Consider the following 14920-nt stretch of genomic DNA (forward strand, 5'->3'; position numbering starts at 1 on the left):
CCACCGATTTTACACATCGAAGTCTGTTTACAGGTGTTGGGGAGTACTACTGCATATGTGGACAAAAAAGAAGTTGTACAAAGCCTTTTGTGTCTCCAGAGGCAGCTGTGTGAAATCGGATGAATTGACTTGAGTGACATCACTTGAGTCAGCATCAGTTGGGGCTGCAGAGTTTGAAAATGAAAAAAATCTGGGGGGTGTCAAGTTAGAAAGAAGAGCGCTTACCAGACCTCTGTAGCCCGCTGCTCATCTCTGCTGCTACTAGCACAACACACCCGAATCACCAATCGAACTGTCGGTGGTCAAGTTGCATTGTGGGTAATGCAGGCGCAAGATTTTGAGACGGAAGAAGAATGTGTGGTGGGAAAAAAAGACGATATCTCTGATTCTGCTGCATCGAAACTGTTCGTGAGTCCTGCAATGTTATAGGAGTGCTATGCTAAATCAGTAAAGTGCTCTTTTAAGTAAAGACAAACCGTAATATAAAAGTATCCTAAGTTCAAATAAAAGCCTAATTAAGAAGAATTAAAAACAATTAAGAGAAAACCTGAGGATAAAAGATACTCTTGATTCTTGTTAAAAAGTTCATAATTTGATTCATAAGAGGAAACAGGTGCGCTTCTCCTAGTTCAGTTGGGTGCTCTGCCTCAAAAAAATAACAGACAATGTCTGTATTGTGTCTGTATTTCCCCAAAAACAAAGTCAGGAGAACAGTAAAAGAATCACTGCATGTGTTGATCTTTTTGGTAAGTTTATTTGCAATCAAGTCCGCTGACATGTTTCGGCTTGAAGCCTTCATCAGAGTTACTTATGCATACCGATAAAATTAACGATTACATTATTTGCCTTCAACTATCCATGTAGACCAAGTGAAGTGTTTCTTTTCAAGCTCCATTAATCAGTATTTTAATATTAAAGGGTTATTACAGTGATTCAGTTTTGCACTTCTACATAGTTGGGGGACTCACAAGAGACAGGTTAAACAAAAGAATGGTCAAAATTGATGAGATATCCTGACTTTTAGTCCCGAGAATGGGTCAAGCTCCAAAAACGCTGGATCCTACATTTCCCATAATACAACCAATGGACCATCCTTGACTGATTCACATACTCTCAGTTTGTAATACTTTTTGTCACAAAGTTTGTAGTCTTTGGTCTTTGAGGTGAGTGATGTGGCAGCAGGCATGCAGCAGAAGAGTGAGCAGAGCCCTGACGGCTTCGGTGCATCACCTCGATTAAAAGGGTGCGTTGGATATGTGTTGCAGTGAGAGGAGTATGTCATGTGAGTGTAGCGGTGGACTCGAGTTGACCGCCTGACCTAGCTTTGCTGGCTTCGCTTCACGTATTTTCTCCGACTTGACAAAGCTCCCGCAGAGCCACAGAAGACTTTATACAACCTTTTTCACAGGCAGAGCAAGCAACCAGTCACAAAGTGCTTCACAGTCAAACAAATAAAATCTAAATAAGTTCATATAAAATCAATTTCAATCAGATAAATAAAACACCAGATTATGTATACAAGGGGAACAGACATAAGACACAAGTTAAAACATAAAATACCACATGCTACCTAAATGCCTGTCTGAACAAATGGGTTTTTAGCTGCTTTTTAAGTCCACAGAGTCTAAAGACCTCAGGCTCATTGGGAGACTATTCCGAAGCTTAGGGGCTGCTGACTGGAAAGCACGATCTCCCCGAGTCTTAAAACGAAGAGCCGTGCCGCTCAAGACCGAGCTGTACGAGTAAAACTGAAGTTCCTCAAATGGCTGCATGTAATGTGACGGGGAGGTCACGCGTAGTGACAAACCCACCAAGAACAGTCACCCAACTCTGCAACTCTACAGATCATTTTAGCCTCTGTTGGCTTATTGTTTTGAATATAAACAATAACAAAATAATACAGTCCATTACAAAAATACCACCAATGGTGGCGTTTAAAATAACCGCAGCTTTGAATCAGGTTAGTCCATGGCTGGACAGGTTAGTCCACATAGCAGGTTAGTTCAGCAATGGACTAACCTGCTATGTGGCAAAAAGTAACTGTTGGACCTCTGTTAACCCCCCTTACTCCCCACATCTGTTGTTTGTCTATGCGGGAACACTATACGTAAGTGGTAATTTAGGAAGTGCAAAATAATGAAGGTCTTAAACTAGACTTTGACACTGGGACCCTCTTCAAGTCAGGGTCTCAAGAAGCAGGGCCCATTTTAAAGACCCCATCACTCAGCTGATATTGTGCTTTAGTGGTGTATATTCCCAAACACATTTTCAATTAAATTACCATAAACCAGCTGTTACACTGTAAAGCTGGAGCTTTCGGGGGCCCCTGGAGTTCGAAGGCCCCCGAGTGCAGTTGCTCCCTCGGCCCAGGTGGTAATCCGGCCCCGTGTCTGAGAAAAAAGGTGCACATGAAAAGCTTAATAATGATAGGATTTACTGCAGGGCTGTTTGTCCTCACCCTGTACAGTAGTTTGATCAACAATCTTCATTTTCTGCAAGCTGACAAAGGATGAAACAGGCTTATCAACGTGTGAGAGCTCCGCAGGGCAACATAAGCCGAGCCAGAGGAAACAAAACAGAAAACAAACCCATCTGATTAGATATGGGAGCACCAGGTGCAGAATGCAGAGGGCAGACTGACTCCTCTGAAGAAATATTGACTCATTAAGTTCAGATCTCATCTTCATCATCCTGCCTGAAATCTCTTTGCATCATTACGACATGGAGAACTGGGTTTCTTCTGCTCCTCCATTCCTCCTTTAATCACTTAAAGACACAGATGTGGATTTCTCTACAGCTGAACAGTGAAATCATCTTTAACCCAGAGAGGAAAAACACTGCACAACTCTTATCACAGCGGTCTACATCCATCAGAGTTCATTAAATGTTCTGTTATAAACTCTTTTTAACCGCAAGAGAACAGACAACAACAGTCTGACCAACAGCTTAAAATGAACTTTGGTGTGTTATCTTATTATTTCAATTGAATGTGTGGATTTAGAAGACCATGCCTCTGACAAACAATTACACAAGATGGGCTATGAGGTTTGAGTTTTCATTACTGTTCACCACAGTCGCTTGCTTCCCCTTATTATTAACTGATAATATTTTTGCATTCTAATTTGCAGTCCAGCAGTTCAGCGAGCTCATAAATCACAAAAACTTCAGTGAAACAGATGATGAGCAAGTACAGTAAATAAAACAGTGGAAAGATTAAAATAGAGACTAAAAATAATAAACAAATACAAAATATGCATCTATTACAATGGGGAAATATTCTGAAGTATGGAGATACAATTGATGCCCAAGATAACTGAGACTTGAAACTGGAACTTTTATGTTTATTAATGTACACAGCAGCTTTTACTATTATCAGTTCACTCCCTGTTAGCAGTATGTACAGCAGCTCCGTGTCCCCTAGGTGGCAGCAAATGACCAGTGAAATCTGGAGCGAGTTGTAACTGTCTCAGTATCACTATCAGCATGATGTAATGAAGCGATTCAAATAGTGCACCTCTTTGATCCATCATGCTGAGGCTACAGCACAATGTGCAACATCCACGCCTTCTACAGTGATGAAGACAGCATTTAGTTTACCTGCACCACAGCGGCTGATAGGAGGCACAGCAAAATCTGAACATAACACATCCTTTTAATTTTTTATGTGACTCCAAATCTTTCGAAGTTTGGGTCAATACTATTGAACTAGCATCATAATTTGTACTTTTCTTTTCATCATTCCTGACCCAGCTACGGCTCATTCTCAAAGAAAAGTAGTTCTAGGCAACAAATGGTTCCATTAATTTCATTATTTCATTTCATTTAATTGTCAAAGATCAACTTTTCTCTTTTTATCCTTTTATTTAAAAAGGTGGTCTCATTGAGATCGGGATCTCTTTTTCACGAGAGACCTGTGTACAAAAAACCCCAAATACAATTGAAGCAGAGACAGACGCACAGATAATTCACAGATACACATTATACATTTTCACAATTAAGAAAAGCATTTACAATGATGATTGCAAATACATAAGTAGTCGAGTCAGTTTTATTTATACAGCCCAATATCACAAATCACAATTTGCCTCAAGTGGCTTTATAATCTGTACAACATACAACAACCTCTGTCCTTAGAAAAACTCCCCCAAAAAGACCTTAACAGGGAAAAAAATGAAAGAAACTTCAGGACCTTTTAACCTTCATGTTCAAGTGAAATAAGAGAATGTAACTTCATCATTTTTGGGAGCTCCAATTTCGACCTTCAGTTTGCTTGATAGGTGTTCCACGTGGATTTTAGAAGTGAGTCTGGTAGTCCCAAGTATTTATAACATTCAACGATTTCAATTTCAGAACCCTGGATTTGGGTTTGGATAGAGTTTTGAATCATACTTGCATTGGGCCATGTACCCCAGTGAACATCACGTTATCATTGCATGGTTGGTTAGTTAGTTACCCATCCCACATGGGATTACAAGGCACCAATAATTATCAAACATCATGAACACGAACAAAACCAAAAGAAAAAAACATCCTTTACAACATTATATGTATTTTTATATACTTTCAAATAACATATCTATGTGAAAATGTTCAAATAAATTGGACATCAAGCAGCATGGTAATGCTTGTGCATGTAGATTTAAAAAGACAGCAATGCACCTTTTTACAAAAATGAAAAACAGGGTCTCATGTTCATTCTGATGGATTATATAGTTTCAAGCCACAAAGAGGGAAAATGTGAAATATCCCTGGTATGGTCCTTTAAGGTGTGAGCAAGAAACGTTCCCCATCATCTGAAACTTCTGTAATGAACCTGATTTCCCAGCAGATGGCACTACAATCATTGAAGATGAAGAGTGTTTATAACATTGTTTAAGATCATCTAATCAATAACTAGCACAACAAGAGACATTTAAAGGGCAAATCACAATAAACACTAACAATAACCTCATAGTGAAGCACCGCCACTTGTCTCCATAGTGCGCTGATATTTTTTGTTAAACTCCAAACGGCTACAAGACACACATTAGAAGAAGAGAAATTTTGTGCTGACAAACATACCAATATATATATTTTGTTTTATATTTCTAGAGAGAAGTTGGGACTTTTTGAATGGACTCTTGTGCATGCAGAGGTTTCTGTAGCCAGCATCCAGTGGCCATTGGTGGTACTGCAGCTCAAAGCACTTTGCATCGACTTCAGTTTTGATGACAGTGGTGACCACATGGGACTAACCGTCGAAACTAAAGTGATCAAGGCAGACTGAGAGGCCTACTGAGATCAGACCAGTTTTTGTCAAATCTGTGATCACGCTGATCCCAATTATGGTTGACTTATACAGCCTCATTGACCCACCAGGGGTCAGTCTCTGCCAACTCATATGTGGTGTGGACAAACCTTGTTACAACCCACAGGACTTTATTTGAAATTCTAGCCCACATCTCAAAGCAATACCAAATATGTCAGGGTGACTTACGGGAGATGTTATTAAAATTATGTACTCTACACCTAGAATATTTCTATTTGATGATATGATGGAGCCATAAAAACATGGCATCTAAAGGTTTAAATATTTCACTAAAGCATTATATACGTAAACATGCTTCATTTATAATTAATTTAATCATTTAATTGTATCATTTATTGGCCATTTGGGAGCAATAAGCTGTACACACAACACTGACATATTTTCACCTTATAAAGTTGATATGGTGAACGTGTTAGCAAACAGTTTCTCTTTATACATCCAGCAGACACGGAACAACATTTACATTCATTTGGAGTCGTGTTTGCCTCCACTTGATGAACAGCTGCCTGCTGTTGCTGTAAACGATCGGAGAGCGGCGAGAGTGACCCAAAACAGCAAATTCGTTGGCTGAATGACCTGAAAGACATTAAAACTCTCCATAGAGCTGAGGGGATCTGTTACTTGACTATTCTCTCTGGGTTTGTCACTATGTGTGAGTCAGTCTTTTCATTCCCCCAACCTCCACATCCTTAGTTTCTGTCTCCCTGCCTCATGGCACTGAACTTTGGCATTGGATGTAAATCGTGAGCTGTGGAATCGTCCAGTAATTCTCAGGGATACTCCACCAAAGTCCTTAGGATTCATCATCTGGGCACCATGGTCATCTGTACAAAACTGTTCGGCAATCCATCCAATCGTTTTTGAGATATTTTACTAAAAGCCTAAAACAATAACCTCATTGTGGAGCTACAGGAAAAGTCAAGGAATCACCACAGTCATCCTCTGGGGAACATGAATGTTTGTACAAAATTTCTCAGCAATCCATCAAATGGTTGTTGAGATATTTCAGTCTGGACCAAAGTGATGGACCAACTGACAGACCAACATTGCTATCCCTTGAGCCATGCTGCTAGCATGGCTAAAAATCACAGCCTCTCATTACACAGTAACTCCTGCACTTCACTGAAAGCCACAGATCGATGATATAAAACAGTATCAGAGTATCTGAAGGAGCATTTCTCCATCTAACACACTTGAACTTACAAAGGCACCAGAGGTGGGTTCACAGTCGCTGTGCGTCGCTTTGCATCAGAATCCAGCCGAGGCAGAATTCATTCAAGTCATCTTCCATATTTCACACAGCTAGAAAATCAAAAAGAGATCACATGTGTCAATGCAAATTGTAGAGAGGCTGAATCTCACCTGCACCACCCTCACCTTCCCCCTGTGTGCCCCATCCATTTCCTCTGTAACTCACACCCCTCAGTAGCAATTTGATTTCGGCAGTAATGTGTTTCTATTGCTCTTCCTGTGATGCCCTGCGGTATCACGGCACCGCTGTATGGAGAGCTTGGAGGGCTTTGGAGAGCCTCATTTACCTCCATAATCTTCCAGTCATCGACATGCTAGCGTGGTGTAGTGCACTCATGCACACACAATAGAGAGATAGAATAAGTCTCACAAAAAAGAAGAGTCCTTGTATGTGGCTTAGTTTAGGGAGAATTAACATAGTGAAGACACTGCATTATGCAAATGTGTTATGGTTCCTCTCTGACAGTGCTGGTAAATTGGATGATGTTTTATGATGATGTAAGAGTGAGTTAAGGCACGATGGATCAGTGCGTTTAATACCTCTCTGATATGTGTCTTCCTCCTCGAGCGAGTCCCCCCTCGACTCGTCCCGCTCCGAGATGCCGAATTCGTCAGTTTGCCTTCGTGACGCCTCCCACAAGCTGTTATGATTCTTGGCGTTCAGGCTCAGAGAGTCAATAAGACAATAACACAGTGCTGGATTAGTCTGAGGATGAACTGGGGACGAGGCTGACTGTAGGAGCTGAGAGTGTTAAACCTTACTAACGGGATAAAAGGATCGGGAATGTGTTTTGGCTGCTAAGTGGCTCACCCGCCAGTCGTTTTATTTGGTTAAAAATAAAAGCGATGTGGCTTTTTTGGTGAGGTTTGCAGTCATGAGGAGAGGTAAGGATAAAGGGATCATCAGCAAGGTCAGACGCTTAGAAATAATCAAGAATTAATCCTATTACAGTGGCTAAGGTTGAGTGAAGTAAGGGAGTCGGAGTATTGCAGTAATACACACAAACACATGCACACATACAGCAGCACACACAGGACGGCGGCCTTGGCTTTGTTCTAAAGCTCTTAGCCGTTTGTCTAGTGTTACACAGGCTCCATTTACTCCTGATTGCGTGTGACTGGTGACCTCTGAACCCAATCCACACAGGTACTGCAGGACGAACCATCAATACTGGCAGCAGGTTGTTTTTGCCTCTGGGCTGCTGGATAAATGATGCCCTTGGTGGACACACAAACACATTCAAAAGAGAAACACAAACACACACGCTCGTACAAAGACAAATTTGCTGCAAATCACGCGTCTTGACATCGCAACTGAAACATTTGGCAAACAACGCTGCTGTGTTTAAGAAATTTGGATCGAGCATCTATCACTTTTAATTCATTTCCATATGATGCAAAAAATCTCTTAACAGACTCTTGAAACTTGCGTAATTCATCGCAGTGAACATCAAGTCTGTATAACAATGATAATGTATTTTTTCTGACTTTTCTCTCATCTTTGCTTGTTTCTTGTGAAAACTGGATACTTTGACTTCTTTAAGCCTCTACAATTATTCAAATAAAAAAATTTGAGAAGGAAAAAAATCACTTTTTGGTTGAACTACTCATAACGCTTTGACATATGCAACATGTGATGAAGAGTCACAAGTAGATGATGCTTCTTTTTAATGGGTCATCAGGTAGAAAAGTTTGGAAACCATTGTGCTAATTGATTTTCATACTGTTCACAAACAAATGGAAACTAATGGATGCCTGGAACGGTAGAAAAATACATCCAAAAATCTAAAATTTATTACATCTTTGTCCTATTATTCTGTCTTTTTTAAGTGTTACAAGAGTTTATTTCCAGTAAAGTTTATGTCTTAAAAACGACAAATAAAGCAGATGCTAAAACTTACTTATGTATGCGCTGAAAAATAAAGAAATGCAAACGAGATGTAGACGGACTGTAAAACGCATCGGCATGCAGACACATACATTATGCTGTACTGTACACACAGATACTCTTACTCTCTCTTTCACACACACACACACACACACACACACGTACGCACATCTATTCAGGGTGATGAATTGTGGCCTTGTGGCAGGAGGCCTTGATTTTGGGACATCATCCAATATCAGGCCTTGGGGAAAAAGAAGAGATGATACACACTCATATATATATATATATATATATATATATATATATATATATACACACACACACACCCCAACCACCCAACCTCCTCCCCCTCCACGTCCCCGCTGTCTGAAACCCTTGTTACAGATACAGCAGATTTAGTTGGGGGGCCAGGCGCACAGGGACGGCACGCACCGGCCCCCCCTTCCTCTCCCCAGCCCAAGCCTCCCATCACACAGGGAGTAAATGTATTCATCTCATCCTCTCCGGCCAGAGAGGTCATAGCCTTATCTCGCCCTCTGCTGTAGCGCTGTCAGCTCATCAGCCACAAACCATAACTTCTAACTGCTAGCAAGAGCGCCGTGTGGTCGGAGGCCGGCGAGGAAGACAGGGAGGCAGTGACGAGTGGGGAAGAAGAACAAAGAGGAGGAAGGACAGGTAGGAAAAGAAGGAGTGAGGGAAAAGGAAGAGGAAAAGGCATCGATGGGGAGAAGGAGAGGGGTGTGTCAAAGGTGAAAAGGATAGATCGTGAAAAATGGAAAACATCCATAAAAGACCAAGAAGCAGGAAACAAATCAGTTTTATCCAGCTCTTTAGACTATTATTGAGTCCCATAAAGAATCTAACATCATTTTCTCAATCTCGTGCAGGCATTAGCCTCGTTCTGTCTCATTTAAAGGTACACCCAAGCAATATTTTAATGGCTCTTTCCACATTGTAACCATAATATATCATTGAGGTTTATTCACTTGCTGTAGATCAGTTCCGGTTACTTTAGTACAACCTTAGTGGCTTCAAAACTTTCTAAACAGACAACACACTGGCTGATATTTGCTGGGAAAATGCCACATAGCCAGTTCCAGTAAACTACCTTCACGCTCTGTATATTTGCTGGGAAAACTCCACCTTTCCCAGTCTCGTAAACTACCCACAGGCTCTGTGTATTTACTGGGAAAACTCCACCTTTCCCGATCGCGTAAACTACATAATGGCTCGGAGTAAATGTATTCATCTCATCCTCTCCGGCCAGAGAGGTCATAGCCTTATCTCGCCCTCTGCTGTAGCGCACTGGGAAAACTCCACCGTTCCCAGTCCTATAAACTACCCACAGGCTCTGTGTATTTTCTGGGAAAACTCCACATTTCCAGGTTCTTGAAGAACATGTCAGTCTAACGCAGAACAAACACAGAATTTGGTGAAGAAATCCAGGTTTCTGCAGGAGGACACACATTTTACAGTTGTAGTTTCCTACAGCTGCCATTAGATGTTACTAAAGAGCCATATTTTGCTGATGGCGCCTTTAAAGATTTTGACATTTCTAGGAAATTCCTTAAACAAGAGAAATTGTGACGCATGGAGTCATCCGGGTATGATATTTTTTTCTTGAATTAAGAGTCTTTAATTAGGCTAATTAATGTGTCTCAATAACTTGCTAAGACAGATGAGTTTTGCACTGAATTTCAAGAGAAATGAGGATCGTGTGAAGAGGGAGAGGGGCGCAGCGGTGCTAGTGGTGGTTGTATTACATGCAGTGCCCTTCCCCTCTACGGGAAGTGTTTTACAATGCAGCCGTCAGATGTAGAGGACGGCACTTCCACCAGAGTCCAGTTAATTAACCACATCAGTTTCTTAATGTGATCAGTTTTAATTAAAATGGATTTTAATCGGGAGTAGTAACAGGAGGGTAGCGGCGGTGACAGTCGGGGGAGGGGATGGTGAGGGGTGTGAGGAGGTTACGCCACAGTAGGCAGCTCGTTTAAATGTGTGTAGGCTATGTGTGCGCGTGTTTGTGTGTGTGTGGGTGTGTGTGTTTGCGCCGGGAGCTGCAGCAGCCCCGGTTTCCCTCACTTCAGATTTGTGGGTGTCTAATTAATATGGATGGAGCATTAAGCCTTTTGGACTCTGGTGCCTCTCATTTCATGACTATTAATGATTTTAATGAACTGGGCTAATAAGGCCGTTTTTCTCTGCTGAGCTCTGGAAGGGCTATCCGACACACGCCAGGGTCAGGAGGACGGGCTCCCCCGGCCTCCACATGGGAAATTAAAACAGCACTCACAAACCCATTAAAGTTACATTGTCCGTGCGCTCATCAGACGCTCAAACACTGAGAGCATGTGAAACTCTCTGTTTATCATGAAGGCAGACAGCGGCGGTCGGCCGTTAGAGGAGGCAGGTCACATGGTGCTGTGGGGAATAGAAATGAACGGCGAACGAAACCTTTTCAGACATAGAATACGTAACATTGCTGGCTTCATCTGTTAAAGTTAAATAAAGCCATCTGTTAATGGCTTATTCAGACATGAAAGAACTAGTACGTTAGGAGAGACAATGCTTGCGTGACCTTTAGTACCTGGTGCGCAAAAAAGAGTGGTATCACTGCTAAAGAACAGTCATTGATGTGTCACATGTGTGTCCGACACAAAACTAGAATGACAAGACTTTATGCTGCATGCAAAGCGTTTCATTGGATATCCGTAATTCCATCCATGCAGTTGGCATGGGTTTTTAGTCACGCTAGCTGCGTGGCTCTGGGGATGGCAATGCCTTGCGTTTAGTCCGGACTAAAATACCTCAACAATTATTGGATTGTCATGAAATCTGGTACAGATATTCCTGCCTACTTTGGTGATCCTCTGACCTTTCATCTAGCGCGATCATCAGGTAAAAATTTTTATTTGTCCAATACTTCATGACCAAATACCTGCAAAACTAATGACATTCCCATCAGCCTTAACTGTACTTGTGTTTTGTGCTAATTAGCAAATGTCAATATGCCAACAGGCTATATAGATTATATATAGAAAATATTATACCTGCTAAACATCAGCATGTTAACATTGTCGCATGTTAGCATGCTGACATAAGCTTTTAGCTGAAAGCACATTTGTACATAAGTACAGGCTAACAGAGCCACTAGCATGGCTTGTTTTTTCTTTTTCATCTTTTTTGCTTTGAGTAAAAACTACTTTCTACAGACTGATTGGACAATCTCCTAAACAACCTCAAATTGGCTAATTTTTAATGCTTTGTGGTTTGTTAAACTGTTTTTATTTTCTTTGGGCATAAGCCATGATAAATTAGTGTTGAATTTATAGTGTTCATAACAAGGTGGGTCAAAACCTGCATTTCATCTCTCTCTGTGTATATTTAACCTTGTGCTGCTGCTTGTGCAGCTTTTACATGAATCTACATCAATTCAGACTCGTGCCGTATTGAAAGTGCTATAGAAATTTTACAGGGTCTGACCTTCTAGGATTTCTTTTAGATTTTCTTTTTGTTAGAAAGACTTTTACATAAAAGGGACTCCGGTGCTTATTCACACATGAGACCAACAAGTCAAATTGCCAGCAAATGTACAGTATTGAATGAGGTGAAACTTTACTTCAAATTATCAACAAATGCTGCCAGAACTCCAGATAGAAACACAATCTGATCTGTTTTATGTATGACAAGCCATTTTACGTGAGCAGGGAAAATCAACCTTGATGCATGAGGATTTTCTTTTTGTTTTTTCTGTTCAAGCTCCCGTCCAGTGAGTCTACTCTGGAGAGCTTTTGTCCTGTCCTGCGGGAATGAATGTGTCTCATCTCATTTTAGTTCATTGAATCAACTCGGAAACAGTGCAACACAATAAAGTAGCTGTGCTGCAGAGGTGGCTTTGGATGAAATAAGAAACAGCGCATTGTGTGACTTAAGAGCGTGTTTGTTTCACAGCGAATACCAAGGTGAATTCTTTTGATTTTTCTCCTTTCATGTCTGTAATCACTACGTGAGAAACTGTGCTGACTTTCATCACTAACTTCAAGGTCTGGTTTAAAAAGGAAGCAACTCTAGCTTGTTTCCCATGCTTGAAAGCTCCTGACCTTTGCTGCCATTTCACACTGAACACTATCTACCTGACCACTGCTCTTTACAATACTTTCTTTCCCCACTGGGCCTCAGAAATTCTCTCCCTCACGCTGATAGACAGGCATTGATTATCGCTTCACTGCAGCAACAAAGAAAGCTGCTGAACTAGAGCCCACTTGACTTCATTCTCCTCCATCTTCCCTTTCACCGTTCTCCTCGCCGGCTGGGTCACATCATGGCGGAGTTGCTGGCCTTGTGTGAAGAAATTTACAGCCCGGTGTAACCATCTGTTATGTAGCAAACCCATAATGTTCGGGCTCCTTCACCTTCTTGAACGCGCTGCTTTGTATTGTAAATGTGCTATTAGCATTCATGAAGGTATTTACATGCATTCACAAGCCACGCTGCTGGTATTTATATCGCACAGCAAAAGATACGGCATTCTCCCAAGTTATGATCGCTCCCCTCCCCAGTTCACCAAATAACTCTCTCGCAATGTGAAAAAGATGAGCTTTGCATTTTCTCATCTTTCTGTGTATAACTGGCTAAATTAAGACATGTCGCATAAAGTTCCCATACTTAAATAACATTTCCTTAAAGTGAGACTGAGTAGCAACCATGCAGCTACAAATGAAATGATTGGATATTGGTAAATGTTAAAGTATATTGTAAGAGTCACACAAGTAGAGGAGTCATCACGTCATTGAACAGACTCAGTAATGTCAACCAACATCTATCTAAAGTTTTCCCAACATTAGCCATCATTAGCCAACATAAGCTACAGGTCATACCAGACAAAGTAAGGCTGTTGCAGAAAAACACTGAGTGTACTAAATTGACCGAAGGTGCACTTTATTGCTTATGAATTCAACTTTTCATTTGTAAGATGATGTAATGTGTTTTTTCTTCTTTCAAATGTTATATAGTCTCACTTTAAGTAAAAGTATTAATAGCACAATGTGGGTCAGTTAGTCGTGTTTAAATGTATTGTCTCAATGTTCTGATCAACACAAACAACGTCTAATTCACCTCCTGTGTGTGCAGACAGAAATGCTGGTCACTAATCTCTCCTGTCATAGGCCTTTTTCACAGCAGACATTTTGACTTGTCACAGTAGGAAAAGCAACAGATGTTACTAATAACATTAACAATGGTTCTGTTCTAGTCAAGTGTCCCAGTAAGCCATGACAGTGTGACAGTGAGTCAGCATGAACAATACCAGGACCCTGTGAAAGTGAAGCAGCTAAATGGAATCATTCATTTTATTATTTACACCTGTGCTTTTCCTACTGTGACATAAAATGTCTCACCTTCAGTGTGTTCCTGCCTTTCACCATCACCTGATCTCCACACCCACCTGCACACCTGCTCCTAATTGCCTAATCAGCTACCAGTATACAGTATATATACCTGCCCCTCAGCCATAGCTTTGTTCCCCATTGTTGCTACAGTCTTTCCTTTTTGAATTTTTTGCCTGCTTGCGTATACCCTTTTAGATTCTGTTCACCTGTTGATGATCTTGCCTTTGTTTTTGGACCAAGTAAACTTTGCTTTTATCTTATCGGACCAAGTAAACTTTGCTTTTATCTTATCTCCTGTTTCACTGATCCTTTACATGTGGAGGCTGATGCACGTTCACCTCCTGTCTCATTTGTATTACTTAACCATGACCACAGTCTTTTGCTAACCTTAAGGAGTCTGGGGGAAGTATTGTCCTTGTGCACCCATCAGTAAAAATGGCAAATCCTGAATTACAGCCACATCTTATACAGTTCCTTACCTTTCACAGCACAAACTGAGCAAAACATTGATACAGATGAGAAACATGTGTTGAACACTATAGGACTATTAGATCATAAATCAAGAAACAAATACAGAAAACAATGAGTGTGAATGATGTTCAACACATAATTATGTTCACACAGGCTTTAGGCATCAAGTTATACTCCAATAAGTAAAAAGAATAGAAGAAATAAGCAAATAATCTTTAGTCTATAATGTAAAAAATGTCATTTATTTTTTCATTTCTTTACTCAGTAGTGTATGTTTGTTGCTTTTATATTAATTATTTTATTGATTTATTATCAAAGTATGTATGTATTAACCATGGACACATGATTGCCCTGATTTGGCCATAATGAATGATTTTCATGATCGTGGAGAGTCTGCATTGGTTTGTGAAATAATATAAGACAGGACAGTATATGATATCTTGCAGCCTCATCAGTTGGACTTGTTAACATTTTTGATTTTTACAACTGTAAATCTACATGTGATAATGTAGTTTCAGGCTCTGACTTCAGACTGATATCTGAATGTAGGTGACTTAATCTCCAAAACTCAGTCATTAAACGTTGTTCCCAGCTTTAGGGGAACAGGGTCAA

The sequence above is a fragment of the Siniperca chuatsi genome, linkage group LG1 (assembly GCF_020085105.1).
Source record: "Siniperca chuatsi isolate FFG_IHB_CAS linkage group LG1, ASM2008510v1, whole genome shotgun sequence".
In the NCBI taxonomy this organism is placed as follows: Eukaryota; Metazoa; Chordata; class Actinopteri; order Centrarchiformes; family Sinipercidae; genus Siniperca; species Siniperca chuatsi.